Source organism: Orcinus orca, chromosome 20 (assembly GCF_937001465.1).
Source record: "Orcinus orca chromosome 20, mOrcOrc1.1, whole genome shotgun sequence".
Classification (NCBI taxonomy): Eukaryota; Metazoa; Chordata; class Mammalia; order Artiodactyla; family Delphinidae; genus Orcinus; species Orcinus orca.
In genome coordinates this window covers 2,576,323-2,590,468 of record NC_064578.1, presented here as the reverse complement: position 1 = coordinate 2,590,468, position 14,146 = coordinate 2,576,323, and the positions used below count along the sequence as shown (strand labels likewise).

At 50.4% G+C, this 14,146-nt stretch overlaps 1 non-coding gene across 1 annotated transcript in view; it reads right to left on the bottom strand.

Annotated features, from left to right (window-relative positions):
- The window catches only part of LOC101274056 (uncharacterized), a 116,334-nt gene that overhangs the window by 28,232 nt on the left and 73,956 nt on the right, over nt 1-14,146 (bottom strand). The window contains exon 3 of the transcript XR_007474541.1: nt 12,885-12,969. This is a non-coding gene — a transcript (uncharacterized LOC101274056). The remainder of the gene's footprint in view (nt 1-12,884; nt 12,970-14,146) is intronic.

Sequence of the window (14,146 nt, the reverse complement as noted above, 5' to 3'; positions counted from 1 at the left end):
AAATTTTTATTGGAGTCTAGTTGATTTACAATGTTGTGTTGTTTCAGGTGTACAGCAAAGTGAATCAGTTACACATATACATATGTCCACTCTTGTTTTAGATTCTTTTCCCATATAGGCCATTGCAGAGTATTGAGGAGAGTTCCTCGTGCTCTACAGCAGGTCCTTTGATTCAGGATCTTGAAGAGCTTTTCCTATCCTATTTATCACATTAGAAAATAAAACTAAGTAATATAAAAAATTCATTAATTGATTCACTTCATTTTATGTTAAAATGAAAACATGTTTTATGAAAAGTAACTATCTCACAAAACAAGCAGAATCGAGTGAGGACAGTGGCACTGTTGCTTGTCTGTGCCTCGAGCATCTGCGTGACTAGGACACGGTTCGGGCCTCCCCGCTGCCCCTCCCTGCACCTGACCTGCCTCTCTTCATCTTGTTTCATCCCCAGCGACGCTGGCCCAACGTGGAACTCACAGAAGAGGAAGCCGAGCTCCGAGGGTGCAAGGTCTCTGTCCAAAGTCACACCGTGAGCACCAGGGCCCAGGCTGACTGACTCTAAAACCAGCACTCTCAACCGCTAGGCTAGATCCCCCCCATGGGTGGACGAGACACAAGGGACTGGGTCTCATGCTCCTTAAGACCCCGTGAACGTTTCCTGGAAGGTGCTCAGTGAGCCCGCAGTGTCCCTCCGTCTGACGCCTGCAGCCTGGACTGTCATGTGTCCAGCCTTCTCGCTGCCCAGCCTGCAGTGATGGATGTGTTTTTGTTTGATTCCGTGAGATTGCGCAAATTCATGCAGCGCTTCCTGTGGGTCAGGCACTCCTCTGGCATTCCATAAATACCAACCCCTTTTATCCTCATGATAACCCTGTGCTGTAGGTTCAGTGTTGCTCCCATTTTACAGGTAAGGAAACTGAGGCCACACAAAGCCAGGATTTGGACCTCTGCAGTCCGGCTCCAACTAAAGATCTGTCCTCTGCTGCGTCCAGTGACAAAGGGAGCTGCTCTGGTCTAGAAGGCCACCCTGAGGCGGTGAGGGCCTCTGCCTGGAATACTGGAGCATCTTTCCCTCCAGTTCAGAGCGTCCACCTTGGCACTGGGCTCTGGAGCCATCCACTGGCCCTGCCACTGCTCACCAGCGATTACCTCTGTCAGCCTGCAGTTCCTCCTCCGTTCTGTTACCTGCTCACGACAGCCTCTCCTCTGTACCTTGCTGGCCATCACTGTGGCTGGGGTGTACTTCTCTCCCCCTTGGTGATGGCTTTGGTTAGTGGCGTGTGGGCAGGAGTGACAGCGTGTGAGTTCTGAACCAAGACCTGGAGAGCCACAGTGGATTCCTCTTCACCCTCTTGCATTCCTGCCACCATCACTGGAAAAGCATGCCCGTGTAGCTGCTGGTCTTAGAATAGGCAACACGTGGAGCAGATCTAAACCTGGCCCACAGCAGAGCCACCCGGCTTACAGATCTGAGAGAAAGAAACACATATTTGCTACTGGAAGCCTCTGCGATCTCAGGGTCATTTGTTACACAGCATTAAGTGCCGAGTGTGTCATTTGATAACAAGGGTGGAGACGATGTGTGAGCGGCTCTTAGTGCGGTGTCTGGCTCAGGGCAGCCCCCGTGAACATGAACCATTATAACAGCTACTTCAGATGCAGTTTCCACACAGCCCCTCCTCTTTCTCCTTCCTTAGTCAGCCGAGGCTCTGCAGCCTGCCCACCCTCCCCACCCAAAGGAACGAGGTGCTCACATACCACGGAGCAACAGGCTTGGGAGCCTGGGCCAGGTTTGTGGAAAACGGGAAAAAGCCCTGGCCTCAGTGAATGGGGTTTTTCAACCTTATCTCGAATTCTCTTGGTGAGGCTGGTGGGTTTGTGCCTGACGGTGTTTTCTGAAAGGGTCTTTGTGGTATGAGCGTGGATGAAAAATGAGAAGCAGGAAGGAAACAGGCTTGACTTTGTTAAGAAGTGTTGCAGGTTTCAAAGGGAACTTGAAGGTGAGTCCAGGGCATGGGCCTGGCTCTGGATTTACAGCAGGCCCAGGACTCAGTGCCAGGCACGGAGGGAACCTGCCGTCCCGAAGGTGTCCTGGACGCCGTCCTGAGCCTGCTGGTGCCACACCTGCTTTCCCTCGTTGACGTCTCACACAAACACACAACTTCAGCTGTTTACTGGACCAGGAGAGCAACCCATGATCCAATCCTTTTCTGATCATCTACGGAAGGCAGTAGAAAGGATCTGCTGTCAGGAGCTCGTTTCTCTCTGAGCTGTGTGACCCTGGGCACGTTAACTTTAGCTCTCTGAGACTCTGTTTCCACGTCTGTGATAGATGGACACTGTAATGCAGACCTCATGAGGCTGTGCTGAGGACACAGCAAGAGCGAGCGTGTCCGAGCTTCCAGCCCCTTAACTGTGGCTCGATGCTGGCTATTAGGACTGTGGTCCTCACCTTTCTGTTTCAACGGATGCCAAGCTCCCCCACTTGTCTCTTAGCTCTGACTCACAGTGGCCACTGCTAAACTGAAATGCCCTCTGTTTATTGACATTTCTCATCTACAATTAACATGTAATGAGTGCCCTGGACGGACGAACGAAGAAGAACCTTTTCCTTCCAAGGAAAGTGGGAACTTACTCTGTGGTGCTGGGCAGCATAGTTAAGACGAATGGAATGAATGAGGCAAAGGAAACTCAAACTGGATATCAAGAAGTTCTGCGCATAACAGCTATTAGAGGAAACGGTGACAGGGCCGTGTGGTGAGCCAGGCGGAGCCAGGCTGGGAAAATACCGGCAATCTGTAATTTCACAGCAGGACAGTGGGAGACGTCGTGCTCGTGCCCAGGCAGAGAGGGGAGCAGGGGAGCGGGACGCAGCCAGCAGGGTGGCAGTGACTTGTTACACTCACGCAGGTGTCGTACGGGGGCTGTTGCTAACCACTATGGGTCATTGCAACTAAGCCGGGCTGTCATTCGGGTCATTGCTGAATCTCAAAATAGTGCAATTATAGGCGAGAATCTGGAATCAGGCACTGTGAAGGGATGCATTCATTTAAAGGAGGGGCTTAATAATAATCTATAATAACTAAATAATAATCTATCATAAGTAAATAGTGAGCAATAAGCTATAAATAATACGTAATAATCTATGACAACGGAAGGTACCCCACCTTCTTCACTTTTCACAGCCACTAAGAATTCATTTTCCAGAACATTCCCCTCCCCACCCCCAGTTCTCTTTTCCCAGACCAAATCAGACACAAAACTCTCGCGGCGCTGAAACCACGCCTCCATCCGAGGCTCACACGTGGACCGGCTTCCTTCTTTGACTTGTTCTTGTTCCTCATTAATCGTTACTTGAATATTCTGGAGGTTTTGCATTCCGGAACCTTCTTTGGCCTTCTCGTTTTTTGTAATTTTCCCAATGAGATAAGACATTTGGGGTCTGTTTTGGGAGTAGTGAGGGGTGAGTGTCAGTAAAAAAGAAAAACCCAAAACACGGGAAAAACTGTCTTCCCTTCGACATCCACAGACTCTCAGTCCATAACTGGCTTCTTCATTCCATTTCTGTTTTGGAGACCATCACAGAAAATCCCTGACACTGCCTTCTGCTGATCTGCAGTGCTTCTCTGTGTCTCAGGAGTCACTGTTTAGGGCAAGCACACAGGGAGATGGGGGTGACCCAGATGACACAGCAGCTTAAATGCGGCCCCAGCGTGTCCCCACCCCGGGGAGACAATGCTGGATGGAAAGTCGAGTGGATGCACTCATTGCGGCCAAGTGGGGACTGTGCTCCCTGAGCAAGTGCTCTGCAGACAAAGGGAAACTGAGTCGAGGAATGTTAATTGCTTCTGGTACCGTCCCGTTTAGCCATGGATTAACCCTTATCAGCAAGTGGCTTCTTAAGTCTAATTCTGTCCCAGAAGGGAGGCTTGGCCTGTGCTGAGCTGAAGTCCGCCCTCATTTCCCAGGATTACCTGGCCAGTGGGGTCCCACACTAATCCCCACCTCATTTTAGTTAATTTCAACCTCCTGCACAGACCCTTTCCCCGAAGCTACCAATAAGAGACAAAAAAAAAAAAAAAAGAAAGCCCAGCTTTGCTTCCTCCTCCTGTCCTTGCCCAGATTTTCGGAGATAAGAATGAGCCTGGAAAAGCCACCAGCAGACTCCAGAGCCCCAGAGAAGTGGACAGACTTTCCCCTGGGGAAAGGCCGATGTCCTCTTTCTTCCAGGCTGTGCAGAGGCGCCATCTGTGCCCGTCGCTGGGCAGGGGCATGCGTTTGGACCTTGCAATCCCCTGGGTTAGCTGCTCTCTGAGCCTCGCTGGTTGGGGACGACCAGGACCCCTTCGTGGGGCCGAGCTGGGGCTTACAGCCTCTCCCGGGTCCCGCATGGGGCAGCGTGCTCGGTTGCGATTATTCCTCATGGTGGAGAGCTGGTCCAGGACTTTTTCAGGGGTCCCACTAGAGACTGCATCTTCTTTCTCTCCTTTCTTTCCCCAGCTAGCATGGGGAGCAGATTCTACAGGAATAACCAGGACAGGCCTGTGAGTCTGTGCCCTCCTTGCTAGGGATCAGCTCAGGGCAAGGGGGCGATCACACTGAGTCTACCCTCAGTGGGAATTCACGGGGAGGGGGCAGCGCTGCAGCTGTGTGAGCTCACAGATGACTCGGGGCCTGAAGCAGCCAGGTGCCTGGGGAATAGATTACGCCCCCCAGATCGACTCCTAGTGGCTGAGCTGGGGACTTCGGCCAGAACTGGGGGACCCGCAGGGAGAGCAGAGGCACCCCCATGGGGGAGAGGCTGCACTTTCCTCCCACTGGGTTTTTATTAATACGTCGCTCTCTATTTGAATTTCCTCCTGTATGCAAGAGAACAAGACAAAAATTCAAAACACCTGGTAGTTCAAAACTTACTCATTAAAAAAAAATCCTGCTAATAAAGATGATAGCAGAAAAGATGAAGTCCAGATGAACCACAGCTGCTGGTTCAAGTGACAAATTCGCATCCCTTTCTTCTCTGTGAGTGGGGAAAGGGGAAGGTATCAGCGGTTTAAAGTCGTTTAATGCAGATTTCCATCGTTGTTATCCTAAGTGGAATCATTGTTATCGTTGTAATAACATTTACCCAGCGTGCCTGTGCTGGGTGCCCTGCATATGGCGACCACATTGTCTCACAGAAGCCTGGAGCTTCCCGGCCCTGACAAGGGGGACGCTTCACGGGGCGTGGGGAGGGGGCTGGCGGGTAGGACGCGTAGGCCTCCCGATTCAGTTTGGTGGTGTTTCCCAGAACCTCGCAGACTCTTTGCAGCAGAATACTAGACGCCTGGCACATCGAATGGAAGGGGACTCTGCATTTGTTTAAACAAATGCTGCAGATTACTCTTAAGCACGTGAAATGAGTTTCCCCATCGATAAAAACAGACAGATGCTAATGCCTCCCTCACAGCATTACTGTTGGGGTGTTCAAGGAAGACGATCCAGGCAAACAACAGGACAAGGGCACTGATTACTGTTAAAAGTCAGCAATTATTATTATTATTGTGGTTGTTACTGTTATGGTTATTATTGACAAGCAAACCCAGGCCCAGAGAGGGAAAGCAACTGGCCCAGGGTCACACGGTGACGAGGGGGCCAGCACCCACTGTGAACCCCACTTTGGGGCTCTCCCCAGCTCCACATCCCCTAGCGCCCAGTTGTCCCTTCCTTATTGTGTGGACCAACTCCGGGCTGAGGTGGGGGGTGCTAAATGCTGAGTCCCTTCCCTCGTCTGGGTTCCCTACAGGCCCTCCCCCAGAAGGCACTTCCTCTGCTCCCGACGAGAAGAGAACATTTCAGGGCTCTCCCTGGTAGAGGCGTGATGACTCTCTAGGTGTTTAGGTTCCCATCAGCCAGAGCTCCGAATGGGGCTGACGTGAACCATCTCAAGGCAGGAGGTCCCAGCAGAATGACCTTGTGGCCATTTTCTTAGGGAAAACAGGCCGATCGAGCTTGATCCTTCTGGTTCCCACACACTCCAGTGGGATGGGGACGCCAGTTTGGCTGCACGATTCTGTCCGCATTCAGAGTTTTTTCTCGCTCATTCCGTAACCCGATCAGGATTCCGAGCCCATGTGTGTTGGGCTGTAGCTGGAAGCCCAAGCTCAGGGCTATAACCGCGGCCTTCAGGCCTGTCTCAGTGACCCAGGCAATTTGGGGGTCAGTTGAACAGAAGTGGGCTGCGAGTTCACAAGAAGGCCAAGTTGTGTGAACAAAATGCTTATGAGGTTCCCGGGTTCACGTCTCGCCTTGAGGCGGCCTCACAGGTCTCCCCGGCAGGCAGCAGCAGGCCAGGCGGTGCAGCTGTCGACGGGGAAGAATGGTGAAAGGCTGGCCAGCCAGCGCTGGGGATCATCGGTGGATCACAGGATCGAGTGGTTCAGAAACGTAACACGTCGTGTTCTCTTCCAGTAGTGGGCGGAAAGATCTGGGTAAGATGAGAAGCAGCTTGAATCCGTTCCATGGAAGATTCCAGGAGGGGTTAGCGTTCTCTAATTCCCACTGCTGATTCTGCCCTGTAGATTTTGTCAGGCACTGGGGGCTGAAGCATACCACCTTCCTCATTCGTGGGTTTTCCATCCAGAAAAAACTAGGAAATAATGGGAAACTTGAAAGAAATCCCTCAGCACGTGTTTCCACACCAAAGAGGCTGTGCTGTTTCCCTGTCTGGAACCTCTGAGGAGCTTGAGGCCGATGCACCCACCAGATGAAGAGTCTGGAGGCTAACATCTGCTCTTCGGTCAACTGCACCCAAGGGCATGTCCAGGAAAGGCTAGTTAGAGTGGACTCTCTCTGGTTGCCTCTGTTTGGTTCTGGGTCAGTTACGGCCTCTGTGGTCATGGTCCATTTGGTCTTGGCATCTCAAGAGCGTGAGCTCTGGAGCCAGGTTGCTCCTCCCATCCCTGCTGTGTGCCCTTGGAAAGTCAGTTAATATCTCTGAGCCTCAGAGGTTTACACTCTTCATATGTAAAGCGGGGATATTAAAAGTACCACATCATTGGCTGTGAAGATGAAACGCCGGGGGTGGGAGGGAGAGCGATGTATGTAAAGTGCTTCACCCAGTGCGGGGCACAGAGTAAGCCCTCTTTAAGGATATGTTGCTATTACTGGTGTTATCATCCTTATTCAGATAGTACCCATTAGTAAGCACAGCTGTGATCCCAGCTTCTGTTTTGTAGAATAGAAAGAGCCAGAGGCGGGAGAAGGCAAAACCAGGAAGAGAAATTCATGGGGAAATGCCCCAAGTCTTTCTGAGCTCCTCTGCTCCATCTGTGAGTGGGAGGAGAGGATGCACCTACTCTAGTTGGGCTGCTGAGCTCTCGAGAGGGAAGGGGTCAATGGCAGGCCTCTACCTGCAGAAAATATGTTCTTTAGGCAAACCTCTGGGACCTTTCCCTTCCTGGGTTGGTGTCTCCTTCTGACCTCAGAGGTGAGTTTGGCCAATCCTTTGGGCTATTCGTGTCTGTCGTGTTTGAGATCCCCAGAAGCTGCCCCAGGACAAGGATTCTAATGTGAGTTGTCTATTTGGGTGGTGATCCTAGGGAACACCAGCAGGGGAGTGGGCAGGTGGAGAAGGGACCCAGAGAAGGGACAGAGTCAACTGGGGAGGGCTGGAGGTGTCACTATCAAGCAAGTTCATCTGGGAAATGATGTAGAGCACAGACCTCAGGATTGTCGCACCCAAGGGAGGGAGCTGGGGTATTGACACGCCAACCCCATTAGTCACTGACTGCGGGCTGCTCCTGCGTGGGGGGAGGGTGGTTAAGTCCCTGGAACTCTGTCCCGCCATGCATGTGTGTAGGCAGAACGGACTCTGGGGACCTCGGACAGCCCTCCACCAATGAGATGGGAGTGCCGAGAGCTGGAAGAGGTTAGGCAGTGCCCCGATGCTGTCAGCTACAGATCACTCAAGAACATCGTCTGCCTTCCTCTAGCCTACCTTGACTTCGTCCTCTGGTTTTATTTCTTTCGTATTTATTTCCCAGTGTTGAAATGCTGCTGCCCTGCAACTCTATTTTCAACTTATTTTACTGAGTATATCTTGTGCCCTGTGTAGCTGGTAAGTTCTCTTGAGGGCGGGAACACGGTTTCCAAATGCTCAGATAACAGGACACAAATTCCAAACACAGATGTGTTCATGGGTTTCCTCTGTCCCTTGAGGCCACTGCAGAATATTCTAAAATCGCCAACACTGCCTTTCTCTTCCCAAAGGAGAGTCTTCAGCGAATGAGCAGCTAGGTCTACAGCATAATAATGGAATGAGGGGCTGGGGGGAGAGGAAAGCGGCTCAGGGCTCAGAGTGGAGTTTGGGAAGGACCTTCAGCGTGCACAGCTCTGATGCAGCATCTGGGCACACAGGGAAAGGAGGACAAGGAGGGTCTTTCCAGGCATGCTGTTAGGGGTGGCAGGTCCAAGTCCCTTTGTGGTTTTAAAGAAAAGTAAGTAAAGTATCGGAGTTATTCTGAAATTACTTTTGATTGGTATACTGTGTATTTGGATTGCAATGGATTTTTGAGACTGAACTACGTAGATTCTGGGCTTAGATAAGGACTCCACTGTATTTTCCAGAGGGCAAAAATGCACATGCCATAGGTAACCAGTAAATGCTTGTTGAATGAATTAGTGGATGTTTATGAACGTTTAGAGCTGGAATATGCCTTAGAGACTCTAGTCTAGGTATGTGACGCTCAAACGCCTCTGTAAAATTTCCAGATGAGATGCAAGATGCCCAGTGAAATTTGAATTTCAGACTAAAAAAGAGTACTTGTTAGAGTATAAGTATGTCCTAAATACGACATGGGACAAGCTTACACTAAATCTGCTAAATCTGGCAGCCTAGGTTTAGGAAATGTGCCGGTCGTGGAACTTAATCAAGTGCAACAAGCCATCAGAGGATCGGGAGAGCCAGGGAGTGGGGATGTTTCAGGATTGGTGGACACAGGTCCTGAGTGCATTTCTTTAAAAAAAAAAAACACAACAAAATCATCCTCTGGGCAAAACAAAATGCACCTTTTAAGCTAATGTCCTTATGTTAAGTAAGGAATCTGAAATGCAGAGGAGAGGAGAAGCAAGGAGCCTGCGGACCCCAGGCAGTCAAGGCAGAGACGAGGCTGGACTCAGGCTCCTCCCCCGCAGGCCGCTGTCCCCTGCCCCACATCACAGGGCAGGGTGTGCGCGTGTCTAAATGTGTGGCTTTTGATGCGCGCCCGCCTTCAGAGGGCAGGTGATGGGCGAGTATTCAGGGTAAGAGCAATTTCGTGGATCACTAGGTGTAGCCAGTGCACATTCTCCCCGAAGACCCTGAGTAGACCCCCTTGGTCTCCTCTTGCATCCAGCAGACACTATGGCTTTTCTCCCAGTGCAGCCAGCTGGTATTATTTTTCTTCATTTTTGCCATTTGAGGTGCTCTTGATGAAGGTACAACAGTTGGGATATTAGGTAACATATTCCATATCTTGGGCAAGTTATCCTGCCTTTCGAGTCTCATTTCCCTCATCTGAAAAATGGGAGGATGTCAGGTCTCTCTGATCTCTAATGAGGGGGACCGGTGCGCCCCACTTTGCCTGGGAGTGTCCTGGTTTATGCCCGTTGTCCAGTGTAGTCATCAACTGCACTCCCTTTGTACCCTCCAAGCCATCCTAGTTTGCATGAAAAATGAATGGTACACTCCTTCCAGGCAGTGGTGTGCTGGAGTCGCCCAGCATGGGCTCTCCAGACCTGATGACTATGTGTTCCCAGTGAGGTCCCACAGGCAGCTTGAAATCAGCCACAGACAGAGTAGTTACACCACGGCCATGAGCAAGCACTGCTTCCGCCCAGAGAACTGGCTGTTAACACTAGTCAGCACACCACTGACTCTGCTCTCATGGTCGACAACCACGTTACATACATGTCTGGACAAACTGCCAGGTAGTCAGTGAGTGAGCATTTGACTCCAGAATCCATTTTATTTTTGTTTTTAGTTTTTGGCTACGTTGTGTCTTCATTGCTGCACGCAGGCTTTCTCTAGTTGCGGTGAGCAGGGGTTACTCTTCCTTGCATCGCGCAGGCTTCTCATTGCGGTGGCTTCTCGTGTTGTGGAGTATGAGCTCTAGGCGCGTGGGCTTCAGCAGTTGTGGCACGTGGGCTCAGCAGTTGTGGCTCCCGGGCTTTAGAGTGCAGGCTCAGTAGTTGTGGTGCACCGGCTTAGCTGCTCCACGGCACGTGGGATCTTCCCGGACCAGGGCTCGAACCCGTGTCCCCTGCATTGGCAGGCGGATTCTTAACCACTGTGCCACCAGGGAAGTCCCCAGAATCCATTTTTAAAAAGATATTTTGGTCCATCCATGTTGTTGCAAATGGCAAGATTTCATCGTTTTTACGGCTGAGTAATATTCCATTGTACAAATGTACCACATCTTCTTTATCCATTCCTCTGTCGATGGACGCTTAGGTTGCTTCTGTATCTCAGGTATTGTGCATAATGCTGGGAGGGCAAAACGGGTGGTGGGGGTCAACAGTATGAGATGGAAGGAAACTAGAGTTCTGGTGGCGTGCATGCTGAGTGTGGACAGAAGTACAAATGGAATCCTGCACACATGAAACTTATATAATGTTATAAACCAATAAAAATTTTAAATAATGAAGAAAGCTACTTTGGTGACGATTGAGTTGACATAATCAGTGTTCTAGTTCTTCTGTAACTGACGCATGAATATGTCCACTTAAGCCAATGTCTGTCCTGGTCCTCAGTGGTTATAACGCTGTGAAAGCAAAGTTCCCTGGCTTTGAGTGAGTTTTTCTGTTTCATCCGTCAGTTTGGTTGGATGGACCTGGTTACTGTGGGACACAGTGTCTCAGCAAAGCTGAAAGCCCCAGATGCTCTCGAGGAAAGAGCAGCCTGCAGTTGGCTATTCCGGGTCGCCCCCTGCTTGGGTGACCATTTCACCTGATGCTCTTCTGAAAAAGCGCATTTAAAATGCAGCCCTTGTCACGTGTGGAGAGGCTGCAGGTGAGGCTAGCTTTGCTCCTGGGCTTCCTTCCCCATGTCTAGGCCGACAGACTAGGAACTTTTCCCTTGAGATGGGGAGTCTTTTCCCCACCCCACCCTTGGGAAGGGGTGCTGATATCTCCCCACCCTCCAAGAAGGCATGCCTGAAATATGCTGTGTGTGCCCTGAGCACAGCCACTCACAGAGCCACTCCTCCGACCTCTGAGCTCCTTACGTCATCCGCAGGGAGCCCAAGACCCAGGGGTCATGGATGCTAAAGGCAACACAGAGGGTGAGCGCCGAGGCTTCAACTCCCAAGAAGGGTAAGATTCAAGCAGCCTAGAACATCAGAATGGTGAAGGCCCTTAGGGGTGATAAAGTTACCCCAACTCATTTTGCAGATGGGGAAACCAAGGCTGAGAGTGGGCGGGGCCTCCAGGGAGGCGTCTGGACCTGGTTCCCCAGGAGACCTGACGCCGACGAGACACAGACACTTAGAGCACCGCACCTCTTGGGTCCCAGTTTGCTCATCTACAAAATGGGGAGATGAAGTGTCTACAGCTGAGGGGTTTTGAGACTGAAATGAGATAAAGCCTGCAGGGCGCGCACAGAATGCGATGGTTATGCAGCATGGTACTGGACCCACGCAGTTTGATAATCAGAAGTTTGCTGTTATTGTTAGTTGTTGTTGGGGTTTTGTTTTGTTTTGTTTTGTTTGCAGTGGCTGTAATTCACTGCTTCTCAGAATCTGTGATCCCCCTTCTTTCCTTCCTTCCTGCGAGGAACCTGAACCTCCTAGTCATGTGATTTGTTCAGGCCCCAGGTGGTTTGGAAAAATCACATACTTCAACGTGCTTTGACGCCGTTATGGATTCAAGAATGGGGCTGCAACATAAACCCATCCAATCAGAGCAAATCTCGGGACTTGGGTTGGGTGAGGTGGGGGAGACACCCCGTCTCCTCTCCTGTAGGTGAAGAAGGAAGCGTGGAATCTGGTGCAGTTGGCAGCCACCTGACCACCTCGAGGGAAGTCATTGTGTAGGTGGAGCTGCCCTAGAGAAAGAGAAGCACAAGTCTGGTGGCACTGTCAACTGCTGGAACAAACCGAGCCTGAAGCTCGCCTGACCTCTGGGTTCTCCACTTACATGGGTCCATAAATTCAAATTAACGCTTAAACTAGCCTGGATATGTGCTACTTGCACCCTAATCCATTGAAATGCTTTTCTGCAGTGAGGCAGCGCCAGAGCCTTCCAGCTAAATGAGACAGTGTACAGTGAGACAGTGACAGTGAAAAGCATCTCCTACAGCACTTAACACATAAAGGCGCTCCACTGAAAATTCTTAGCTCTCCCTTCCTTCCATCCCTATTGTATTCAAAGCAATTTCAACTACACCGTCTAAAGTTAGATTTCCAGACTGCTCACAGAAAAAAGCTCTTTGGCCTGGACTGTTTGGGGCTTTTTCAAGTAATTGCATGCCTTGGCAAATCTTAAGACGATGCCTTTATTCCTCCCTTGAGACAGAGTATGTGACACACAGACCCGCTTGGAATGCAGTGAAGCACCAGAACACCAGCTACAGGGTTGAATTTGAATCTGGGAACTGGTTATGTTCAGTTAGGATTTTAAGAGCTGCTCTCCCCCCATTCCGCTTGCTGCTCGGGACTCAGAAGCAAAGACAGGGGTCCAGCTGAACGTCACTCCTTAGGCCAGCGGGCGGCTCTCCCCTCCAAAGTGCAGCTCAGGGACCCAGGCCTCTCCCGCACTGCAGCTCTCACCTCCTGCAGCAGGGGTTCATGACCTGCACCCTTGGACCACGGGGAACCCAGGAGGTCCACAAACTAGGATGGGAAAAACATTCTACCATTATTTGCACTAACCTCTCGCTGAATCATAGATGTTGCTTCCGACATGAATGCGGGCAGCAAATGATGGCAGCGTAGCAGCACCAAGGAAACTTCTCCCCTGCAGAAATCAGATATTTTCATATCACATTTCCGTTGTTGTGGATACCTTGAAACTTTGTCTATCCTCGTTCGAAATTACAGTCGACATCTTGTTATTGAATGTATTTGTCAAGAAATGCATACATTACTATATCACAGATGTTTACGTTATTGCAATGCTCTTCTGTGACCCTAATATGCTGGTTGTTATTACTATTATTATGTAATCATTATGTCTCCACATGTCAAATGTCCCTGTCATTCTCCCCAGGGAGACTGTGAACTCCTTGATGAAAAGGGCCGTGTCTGACCCATTTTTATTTCCTGTGTTGAGCACATGGTTGAGAATCCAGTAGGAACCTAGCAAATATTGGGCCAAGTGAATAATGAGGATGTACAGTTACTTCATGACACTCTTGTCATAAGCAAGGTGAGGGGCCTTCTCAAGGGACATGCTGGGACATGCACTTAAACGTGGGCCACATCCAAAACCCTGCTTCCAAGTGAGGTTTGCCTGCTCGGTCACACTCGTTGAAAATCAGTCCCACAGAGGTTGGGATTGACATGTATGCACTAATATGTATAAAATGGATAACTAATAAGAACCTGCTGTATAAAAAAATAAATAAAATAAAATTCAAAAAACAAAAAGAAAGGAAATCAGTCCCCCCCCACATACACGTGCACACATGTACACGCACACACATGTACACACATACACATAGCAGCCAGAAGCTGCCCCCGGCCTCCAAGGAGAATATTTATGATTTTTAATAAATTGGGACCACGGCTCATTAAGCTCCTCACCCGCGCCCCCGAGGCCCCTGCAGGGCCCTGACGGTTGACTTTTCATATCTGAGCGCAGTGAGGCCGCGCATGCCACACCGATGAACTCACAGGGGACCCGGCTCTGTCCCTGCCGCCCAGAGAGCGCTCCTCTTTCAAATCAGATTAAAAGAAAACAAGAGTGTGGCCCATCCCCAGTGCGAGGAGCACGAAATTGTGTACTTCACTGAAGGAGGAATGTGGCCCATTAATTACTATTTGTCGTCAATTAATTGCTATTTGAAATATGGCCCCAGCTGTGAGCAGCAGGGGAGTGACAGTCGTGTGCTTACGAGCCGGTGTAATTCATCCTGGGGGCGGGCAGGGAGGCCCACGGAGGTTTGGGGCATTTTTGTCGGGAGAGGAAAGAT